Consider the following 9,874-nt stretch of genomic DNA (forward strand, 5'->3'; position numbering starts at 1 on the left):
TGACACCTATGTATCCCCTGTCTAATCTAGTATATTGACGTAGACCTTGACCACTATATACCGATCCCACCTTATGATGGTCAGCATTGTTTTGGTTCGTTTCCACCACCACCTCAACCACCACCTCTATGATAAAACATATTTATTAAATTATGACCTATCTATATTGATGTAAGTTTAACAAGATTTTGATATAAGTTTAACAAGATTTTGAAATTTATTTTTATTTGACTTATTATTATTGATAAAATAATTTCTAGTATTAATTTATATTCTTTATATGTTTTTCTACATTTTTTGAAATATCCACAAGTAATTATGAGAAATAATAGATGGAAAAAAATAATTTCAAAAATTCATGTTTTAAAAAATAGTTATTGTGGCAAATTAGCAACGAATCAACAACAAATTTTTTATTGCTAATTAACAACGGATCAGTAACACAATAGTTGTTGCTGATTAGCAACGCAATATCTGTTACTGATCAGCAATGATGATTAGCGATGGAATATTTGTTGCTGATTTATATAATTAACAATCGAATTTTAACAATGGATAAGTTGTTGTTAAAAAAATCAGCAATTAATAATCTATTGCTAAAAAATTAACATATATTATTTGCATTTGACATTATCTATTGCTAATTCCATGTTTTATTTTTATAACAACAAATTTTAGTGTTATCTACAACCAACTAGATAGTTGCTAATTGGCTCTCTTTTTTAGTAGTGTCTCACTAAAGATATTAACTTAAATTTTCGAGTTTTAAAATCCAACATCTAATTGAACCTATTATCCAACCATCACTTTATTCCTAAACATATTTGACATCTTGAAATAGATAATGTTCTAACAGAATTTAGCCCCTCTTTGGAGAAATAGAAATAGAAAATTTATTTTCAAACATCATTTGACATCTTGAAAAAAGTATACGGGAATCTTGATAATTTATAACAATCCATTAATAACTTCCACCCACGACAATTTCCCACTTTTATACCCCCAGGTAATGCTCTCAGGAGAACGTGGCTGGCAAATCTAATGGCCTTTCAATTTTGTTATTAACCCGTTTTTACTTGAAATCTTTTGCTATGCTATTACAGTAATACTCCAGGCCATGAAGCTTTTTAGGTTAAGTCGTCACGCCGATCATTTAAGCTTGTACAGGTTTTTGGGGCAACGGGGTAGTCATTGATGGAATCAAAAGAACATCTCAAATCCACCAGAAAGGACCCAAAACATTTGTCATTTTGTTCATCCATTTGAGCTCCATGTTCAATGGTGTAAATTGAAGAGAAATCACAGTGTTTCTGCACGTCCAACAAGTTGCTTGCTTACTCGTTCTCCCCTTAATCGCCAACCTTTTACATCTCTATCCAACAAATATATATATATATATATATATATATATATATATATATATATATATATATATATAGAACTAACTAATAGCATCACTGCATAGATGGAAATTATAATTAATTGACAATAAAGTACTAATGAGAAAGAATATTCATTAATAAAGGAACAAACACGCTTGAGATTAGAGAAAAGGAAACACCTTCTGGGCTCGGTAAGATAAAAATATTCAACATGTTTTTTTTTTTTGCTGTAGAACATTAAATTTACATCTTTCCTTATCATTTTGTCGATGTCAAATAGAATTAAGAATGGACTCTTTCACGTCCGCCCTCGTAACTTCCTTTGGATTGCTTACACTGCTGGCCGCCACCATGCTGGTGGTGGGGGTGGTTGTTGTGTGGCTGTCAGCGTTAGTCGGTGGATGGTAATACATGCGAGCAGTTTGCGGGCAATGAGAATGAAATCTCGAAGCTATTCTTATCCCAGCGTCCAAAATCTCCGTATACTTTCCCATATCCAGATCTCTCTACGTATACATGTTTATTCCTACCAGTCTCTCTCTCGAAAAAATTCTTTCTTGTAAACAGGAAAGAAAGAGAGAGAGGACGGGAAAGAAAAACGAGAGAGAGAGAGACCGAAAGGAGAAGGAAAACAAAGCAGAGGATGTTTTGCTAGGAAACGTCCCAAACGTGAGAACCCATGAAACAGGAGAGTGGTAGGCTCGTGTTTAGGGTTAACAGAAGGCGTCTATATATAGATGGTTTCTTAATTTACTGTGTTTAGCAGCTGGAATTTCCTTTGACATGTATATATTAAGTACCATAATACTATATTTCTTTTCCATGATTTGGTTGCTAGATAATTTCACATTTTCCATATTTATTTTGTTAGATAAACGTATTTGCACAACGGGCCCTCGAATTTTAGCTAATTCTAATAGTGGTAACGTGCTTTTTCTGTTTTTGCATTTTTTGAGCACGTTTCTATGATGGAAGAAAATGATCCAGATTTATTTCCAAGCCCATCTTTTCTGTTGCTTTTGCGAATTCACCTCATCTTCTTCTGAAGAATGCCAGGCCGTACTTTCACTTTTGATTATTATTATTATTATTATTTTAATAATTGTGAATGTTCGAACCAATTTATATCTATCTTGACTAATATTTTAAGATCTTATAATTAATAATTAGATAAACATTTAATAATCTTGAAATTTATAATAATTTTGATTTTTATAGGTTTGTTAATTTGGTTATTTTGATTAGTGCTGGATCCAATTAAGATTGAAGAAGAGGGATCATTTCTTAATTTAATATTAAAAATATATCTCTAAACTAGCTTTTAAGTTAATTTAAATTAAATCCTCCCAAATTCAAAATTTTTAAAGACGATGGACTAGGTTTCTTGTGTTGTGGAAGGGGGGCAAACATTCATTGGGGCCACGATGGATGGATGCTGGCCTCTTAATCTGTTGTTGAGTTATGTCATGAGAAAGCAATTTATTTTAATGTAAGGGCTGATTGTTTTTCAAAAATTTAAAATTGTTTTTTTTTAATTTTTTATGTTTTTTAATTATTTTTATATGCTAAGAACATCTCCAATGAGAAATGTTATATTAAAGAGCCAAATGGATAAAATGGCTTTTTGAATAGTATAAATATAACCTTTTTGATTATGTGTATTCTAATGGTAAAAAGCTATATAGAAAAGCCAATTATATTTTAATATATTTCATGTTAAATCATGATGTTATTAATATAATTATATAACTAATTTAGATATTTTATATATAATATAATTATGATGTTATTAATTATATAATTAATATGAGTAATTTATAAAAGTAATATAAAAATAATGAAGTAATATGAAAATTAAAAGATATAATTTAAAATTAAATTTAAAATTTATTTATATGAATATTTTTAATTTCCAGTTTTATATGTTACTGTTAAAATTTTAATTTTTTAAAAGTAAATTCAAATTCAAACTTTGAAAAAAACCGCCAACATTTTAAATTTTGATTTTCAATTTTTTAAAAAATTCAAGTTTTGAAAAAATAACCGTCAACATTTTAAATTTTAAACTTTCAAATGGGCAAAAATTAACCGCCAACATTCTAAGATTTCAAAATTTGAAAAAATAATCCATCTATAACTCATATACCTTAACATTTTTTCTCATCATTTTCTTCTCTCCAATCTTTATTATATTTCATTAAAATTCATCATGAATCATTCTAATTTTAATTTTTATGATGCTTTTGATTTTGATGATGACACTCTTGTGTTCGCTTTTCAAGTTGCTACCGCTATGGTTGCTGAAGAAGAATCGAATAATCAAGGATGGAGAACAGGGTATCGTGGCTCTATTCTTGGTCACAATATTGTCAATCGTAATAAAAAGGAAGGTGAGTTAAGGTTATATAATGATTATTTTGCTGAAAATCCTAAATTCACTGAAAGTCAATTTTGAAGAAGATTAGGATGAGTCGTCGTCTTTTTCTTCAGATTGCAAATGCAGTGGAAGCTCATAATCCATATTTCAAACAAAGGACAGATGCTCTTGGTGTTCTTGGTTTATCTTGCCTTCAAAAGGTAACTGCAGCTCACAGAATACTTGCATATGGTATTCCTGCAGATCTTACTGATGAATATCTTCGAATTGGAGAAACCACTGCGATAGAAAGTCTTAGAGCTTTCGTCAAAGCAATCGTAGAAGTTTTTGGTGATTGGTATCTAAGGTCACCAAACGAGGCTGATATTTGTCAATTATTATCAATTGGAGAGCAACGTGGATTTCCAGGAATGTTAGGGAGCATTGACTGTATACATTGGAAATGGGAGAAATGCCCAATTGCATGGCATGAGATGTATACTGGTCATTGTCGTGAACCAACTATAATTCTAGAAGCAGTGGCTTCACAAGATTTTTGGATATGGCATGCCTTTTTTGGAATGCCTGGATCATTAAATGATATTAATGTTCTTGATCGGTCACCTATCTTCGCTGCACTTGCTGAAGGTCGAACTGCTCCTGTCAATTATACAATTAATGGGCATGAATATACAATGAGATACTATTTAGCAGATGTGATTTATCCTAATTGGTCAACCTTTGTTAAGACAATCCCAAGGCCATTAGGAGCAAAGAGAATATTTTGCAAGTAAGCAAGAGTCTGCAAGAAAGGATGTGGAGCGGGCATTTGGGGTGCTCCAATCTCGTTTTGCAATTGTACGTGGACCTGTTCGATACTGGGATGAAGAAATGCTTTCAAATATTATGAAAGCTTGCATGATAATGCATAATATGATTATTGAGGATGAAGGAGCAATGAACCTTGGATTTGACCATGAACGTGAAGTCAATTCCTTTATATCAGTGTCACATGGTGAAATATCAAAACTATATGATTTTCTTCAAAATCATAATCGAATCAGGGATAGAGCAACTAACTCTCAACTACAAGAAGATTTGGTTGAACATTTATGGGAACAATATGACAACGAGTAGAATCATTAGATTTGAACTTCTTATGTCATCATAAGTGTCAAGTTTTTTATGTTTTTTTTTTTTATTATGGTTGTTATCTTTTAAGTTAATTAATCCTACTTATTGTTGTTAAGTGTTAGAAGAACTTGAAAAAAGTATTATGAATTGATACCACTTTTATAACAATATATTTAAAATAACCAAGAAATTTCTACATATTTAATTAAAAATACATTACATTAAACAATAAATCAATCTGGTTAATTAAAAATTAAAACCCCTCTTTTGTATAATTTCTAACTTTCTATTTTGAAAATACGTTGCAGAAATTGGATCCAAATTAGAAATATTCATTTTCATAATTTGTAGTTCTTTCTCAATCCTGTTCAATTCTTGTTTCTCTTGACTTTGTTGAATCATCATAGCTTGTTTCTCTAACATAATTGTTCTGTTTTATTTCTTCTGATCCTCAATTTTGACTAGAATATTCCTGAATTGTTGTAAGAAATTTGTTACAGTTACCTCCCCAACTTTATCTTTTCCTTGTTTACGTTTAAGTCGTTCCTTTGCAGCCTTCTGACCAATTGGTCTATCTTGATAAATCAACGGTTTACTGTCTTCTTCTAAACTAACAGAATCAGGGGTAGATGGAGCTGATGAAGCCGGACTTGCATTGACATGACCTTTTTGTTTCTTGTTTGACCTTTGATGTTGACTTGCACGCTCAAATTGCCATTTGGGTTCTTTTCTTAAGATAACTCAACAATGTTCTAGTTGAAATCGTTTGTTAATGCAAGAAGCATACATTTGTCGAGCATCATTAATCTGGTTAAAAATTAGAGAAATTAAATAGTGTTAAAATATGTGTTAAAAATTTAAAATGAAAATGAATATTAAAATTACACTTGATTCTTCGGTCATTCCACTTTGCTGATGATTTTCAATTTGAGTAACAAATCTAACAAATTTACCGACTTCTCTATTTATTTCTTGCCATCTACTTGAGATGCTTATTTGGGAACAATTATTCAAGTTTCCTCCATTCTCTACAAAGTAAGCATGTACTCGAGCCCAGAACTGTTTTGTTTGTTGTTCAACTCCTGTAATTGGATCCTTGCTTGTATTTAGCCATGCAGAGACAAGTAAACAATCTTCCTCTGGTGAGAAAGTTTTACTTCTTTGTGATTTTTTTGCTGAATGGACATTTAAATTCGAGTATGTTAAGTCACCAATTAATTGATTAGAATCACTTGGTTGTGAGAGAATATCTTCTGACTCACTCATAAGAAAGTTGGTAAAAGAGCTTGGAAAATTTGAATCCATCTATATTAAAAAAAAAAACTCAAGTTAAAACCTTATAAGAGAGTGTAAAAAAAGCTCACATTCAATGTCTAGCAATTTTGTAGTTTCCATACATGTGAATTAATAATAAGCATTGAGTCCTACTTATTCTAACATAACAATTTAACCATTTTTTTGGAACTAAAAGAAGATTGATATACTGGTTTAATTGCATTTTCAACAAGACAAAATATAATTGACCTCAAATTAAAACAGACAATCAAAAATAAATTTTAAATATGTCACTCTATATTTTTATCAATATCAACTACCATTATTAATTTCTCTCAATTTTATCAAAGATAACAATATAAAGAAAAATTATCTTCCTTAACCCATATCAAAAACATAAAATAACAAAGAAATAAAAATCATCACAAATATCAAATTAACAACAAAAGGTCTAAAAAATCAAGAGATATAAAAGAGAAAATAGAAAAAGCTTTTAAACAGCATATCTTTTAATTTCAGCTAATTAACACAACCGATGTTATTAATTAACTGGAGAATAATTGATTCTTGTTTTTCTAAATTTGAGAGAAGGGTGAGGCACAATACAAAATTTTAACATTTACAAGTTTTTTCGTCCTGCTTTTAAAGGAAAAAAAATAAACTGTTGGCCAACGGCTATAAAAATAGCCATTGGCCAATAGTCATTTGCTTTTATTATTTCTACAAGAAATGTAGAATTGGCTCTTCATAGGACAAATAGCTAAAATAGCTATCCGTTTGCCTGTGGTGTTATAATAAAGAAATGCAGAAGCAAAAGCTAAAAGTATAATTGTTTACAATTGGCTTTTTATTTAGCTCTCCTGTTGGAGATACTCTAATATTAAAAATATTTTTTAAAAAATAAAAAATATTATTTTAATACATTTTAAAAAACCATTAATAAAAATTTATTATTTTTAATCTCCTTCCTATCCTATGATACAAAGGAAAGCAAGACCTGTCCAACCCTATATATGTAGCACAGACCTGAATTCAACTGGGCTCAAAAGACAGCCCAAGAAGGACTTGTCTAGAATTCTAAAGAACTGAAGCTGCTATAAACGCTATTGAACAAAAATCAACTCTAAGAAATATAACAATGACCTTCGGCCCAAGGCTGTTCTAGAAGCTCTTGATGAGGCTATCAAAGAGAAACAATGGGAATCAGCTCTTAAGGTTTGTGGGTTTTCTTTTTCTTGGACCTTCTCTTCTTGTCAGGCTTTTTTTTTTTCCTGCCTTTAGTTATGTGATTTTGGTTTGAGTTCTGTTTGTTTGATGGTGTTAATGTGTATCCTGTGCTTTTACTTCTTTGAACCAAGTTTAAATTAATGATATTGCTACACAAGTGTATTAGTCTCTCAAGAAAGTGATCAACTTTTCCATGATCATGTCATTACACAACTGGTTTGATAAATTCAAGTTATGCATTCGACAGTTTTTTGAGGCTTGCTGCTGTTTTCTTGATGATTAGTGACATTGTTGCTTAAAATGCATGTATACATTCTAGAATAAAGTCCGTGTCTGTTTTTTAGATTTTTGAACTTCTTCGTGAGCAACACTGGTACCAAGTTGCTGGTGATGATTGGCAAGTGCTGGCAACATGAGGAGGCGAGATTGCTTTATGAGGTCATGCAGTCTGATGGCCTCAAACCTACAATTGATGTTTATACTGCTCTTGTAAGTGCTTAAGGCCAAAGTGGTCAACTTGACAAGGCGTTTTCTGCTGTTGCTGAAACGAAACCAATCTCTGAATGCAAACTGGGTGTGTATGCATATTCTGTATTCCTGATATGTTGCATTAAACTACATTGTTTTGAACATATTCGAGGAATTCTTGCTGAGATGTCATAGTTACAAACAACACTGTTATTGATGGATACGGTAAGGCTAAAATGCTTGAAGAAATGGAAAACACATTGACGGATATGATTGAAAGTGGAAGCTCTGCTCCTGATCTTTTCACATTTAACTCCATAACTGGGGCTTATGGGAGCAGTGGGCAGCAAGACAAGATGGAGAAGTGGCATGCAGAATTTCTGTTGATAGGATTAAGGCCAGATATTAAGACGTTCAATATCCTGATCAGATCATATGAAAAAGCAGGCGTGTATGGAAAGATAAAGGTCCGTTTTGGAATTCATGGAGGAAAAATTATTCTCTCCATCGATTGTTACTCGTAACCTTATAATAGAGACATTTGGAAAGGCCGATGATATCGAGACTATGGAGGAATATCTCAGCAAAACTAAACATCTGAGAATCAAGACTGACACTATTACATACTGTTCTCTTGTTAGGGTGTACAGTAAAGCTGGGCATATAATGAAGGTTGATTCAAATCTGAGGCAGGTGGAGAACTCTGACATCATACTAGATACGCCTTTCTCCAACTGCGTTGTCAGGGCCTATGGTTGAGCAGGTGATGTAGATAAGATGTCTAATATCTTTCTGGAAATAAAAGGGAGAAAATGCAAGCCTGACAGTATCACCTCTGCTACCAGGATCCAAGCCTACAATGCGCAAGGCATGGAGAATATGATGATTGCAACCAGGAGAAATTAAGGTATCTGTGATGGCTTCCAACAATAATTTTTTTCTGGTCCATTAGTATCTTTCCTTCAACTGTTCGGGTTTAACTTTCTTTATGTTAAAATTAACCTCTACCTTTTCTTTTACTCTGTGATTTAAGTTTTGCCTTCCGAAAAAAAAAAGGGTTGTGCCTTCCCAGGTGTGAGAAGGAATAGTGTCTTCTCGATTCAGTGGTTATGCTTCAATATCTGATGAATACCGCTTAATGTTTAGCCTGAAAGGGCTTGTTTAATATGAATTTAGAATTGTTTGGTTACGTTAACAAATTTCCTTTCTGCAGACAAGATAAGACTTATGGGTCTGCTTTACTGTTTTCCCATGTGTTCTCAGGTACCAAGTTGACCGGAGCCTTGCATGAGGATTATTGTGGAAGAGCAACATTCAAATAGAGAGTTAGATTTCTGAGGTGATACCAGGGGAGCAAAAGTTCATTGCTCACGACCACTTCTTTCACCAGTTAGTACATAATCTTCCTAACACTTGTAAATTGCAAGAATAACTTGACACAAACACGCACACACGCAAAGACAATAATTGAGGTTCCAGGCATGTCACTGAAACACCAACCGGAAATGAGACATTAATTAAATACAGAACGGTTCTATGGAAGATCCTACACTCTGCCACCCCCTGACCTCTGAATGTATGCTTCCTTGCCTTGTTAAGTGCGAGCTGCATTTACCTTTTCTTTTCCTGGTATCATCAGAAATTACAAGTAATTCTGCGTTCTCGTATCCATGACAGGGAAATATCATGCTCCTTATCATGATAGGAATCATTACACTCTTTCAGTTCTATAATGTTTGTCGCATGTGGTGGATGATCCAATTCGCACCCTCTACTTCTGGATGCCAGCCTTTGGTTTTTTCCTCATGCATCCCGGGGGAGGAATCGAGAAAACCGCATTTTACGTGTGATCTTGGCAACTTTTGGTGCAGTCCTGCTCCCTGACAAACGCCTGGCTTTTTCTATGCTTGCACAGTAAGGTTCTTGCTTTTGTAGATAGCACGGATTCAGATACTCAGTCTGCAAAGGAAATTTGTTTACGAGAGGTTCGTAGTTCAGTCCCATTGACCTTTTGCAGCCTTGCGTATCTGCT

The 9,874-nt window shown here is 32.7% G+C and overlaps 1 pseudogene; it reads left to right on the forward strand.

The window, feature by feature from the left end:
- The first annotated feature begins 3,675 nt into the window (after positions 1-3,675).
- Positions 3,676-8,748, forward strand: LOC133677071 (pentatricopeptide repeat-containing protein At3g53170-like; annotated as a pseudogene).
- The last annotated feature ends 1,126 nt before the right edge of the window (positions 8,749-9,874 follow it).

The sequence above is a fragment of the Populus nigra genome, chromosome 1 (genome assembly GCF_951802175.1).
Source record: "Populus nigra chromosome 1, ddPopNigr1.1, whole genome shotgun sequence".
Lineage (NCBI taxonomy): Eukaryota > Viridiplantae > Streptophyta > Magnoliopsida > Malpighiales > Salicaceae > Populus > Populus nigra.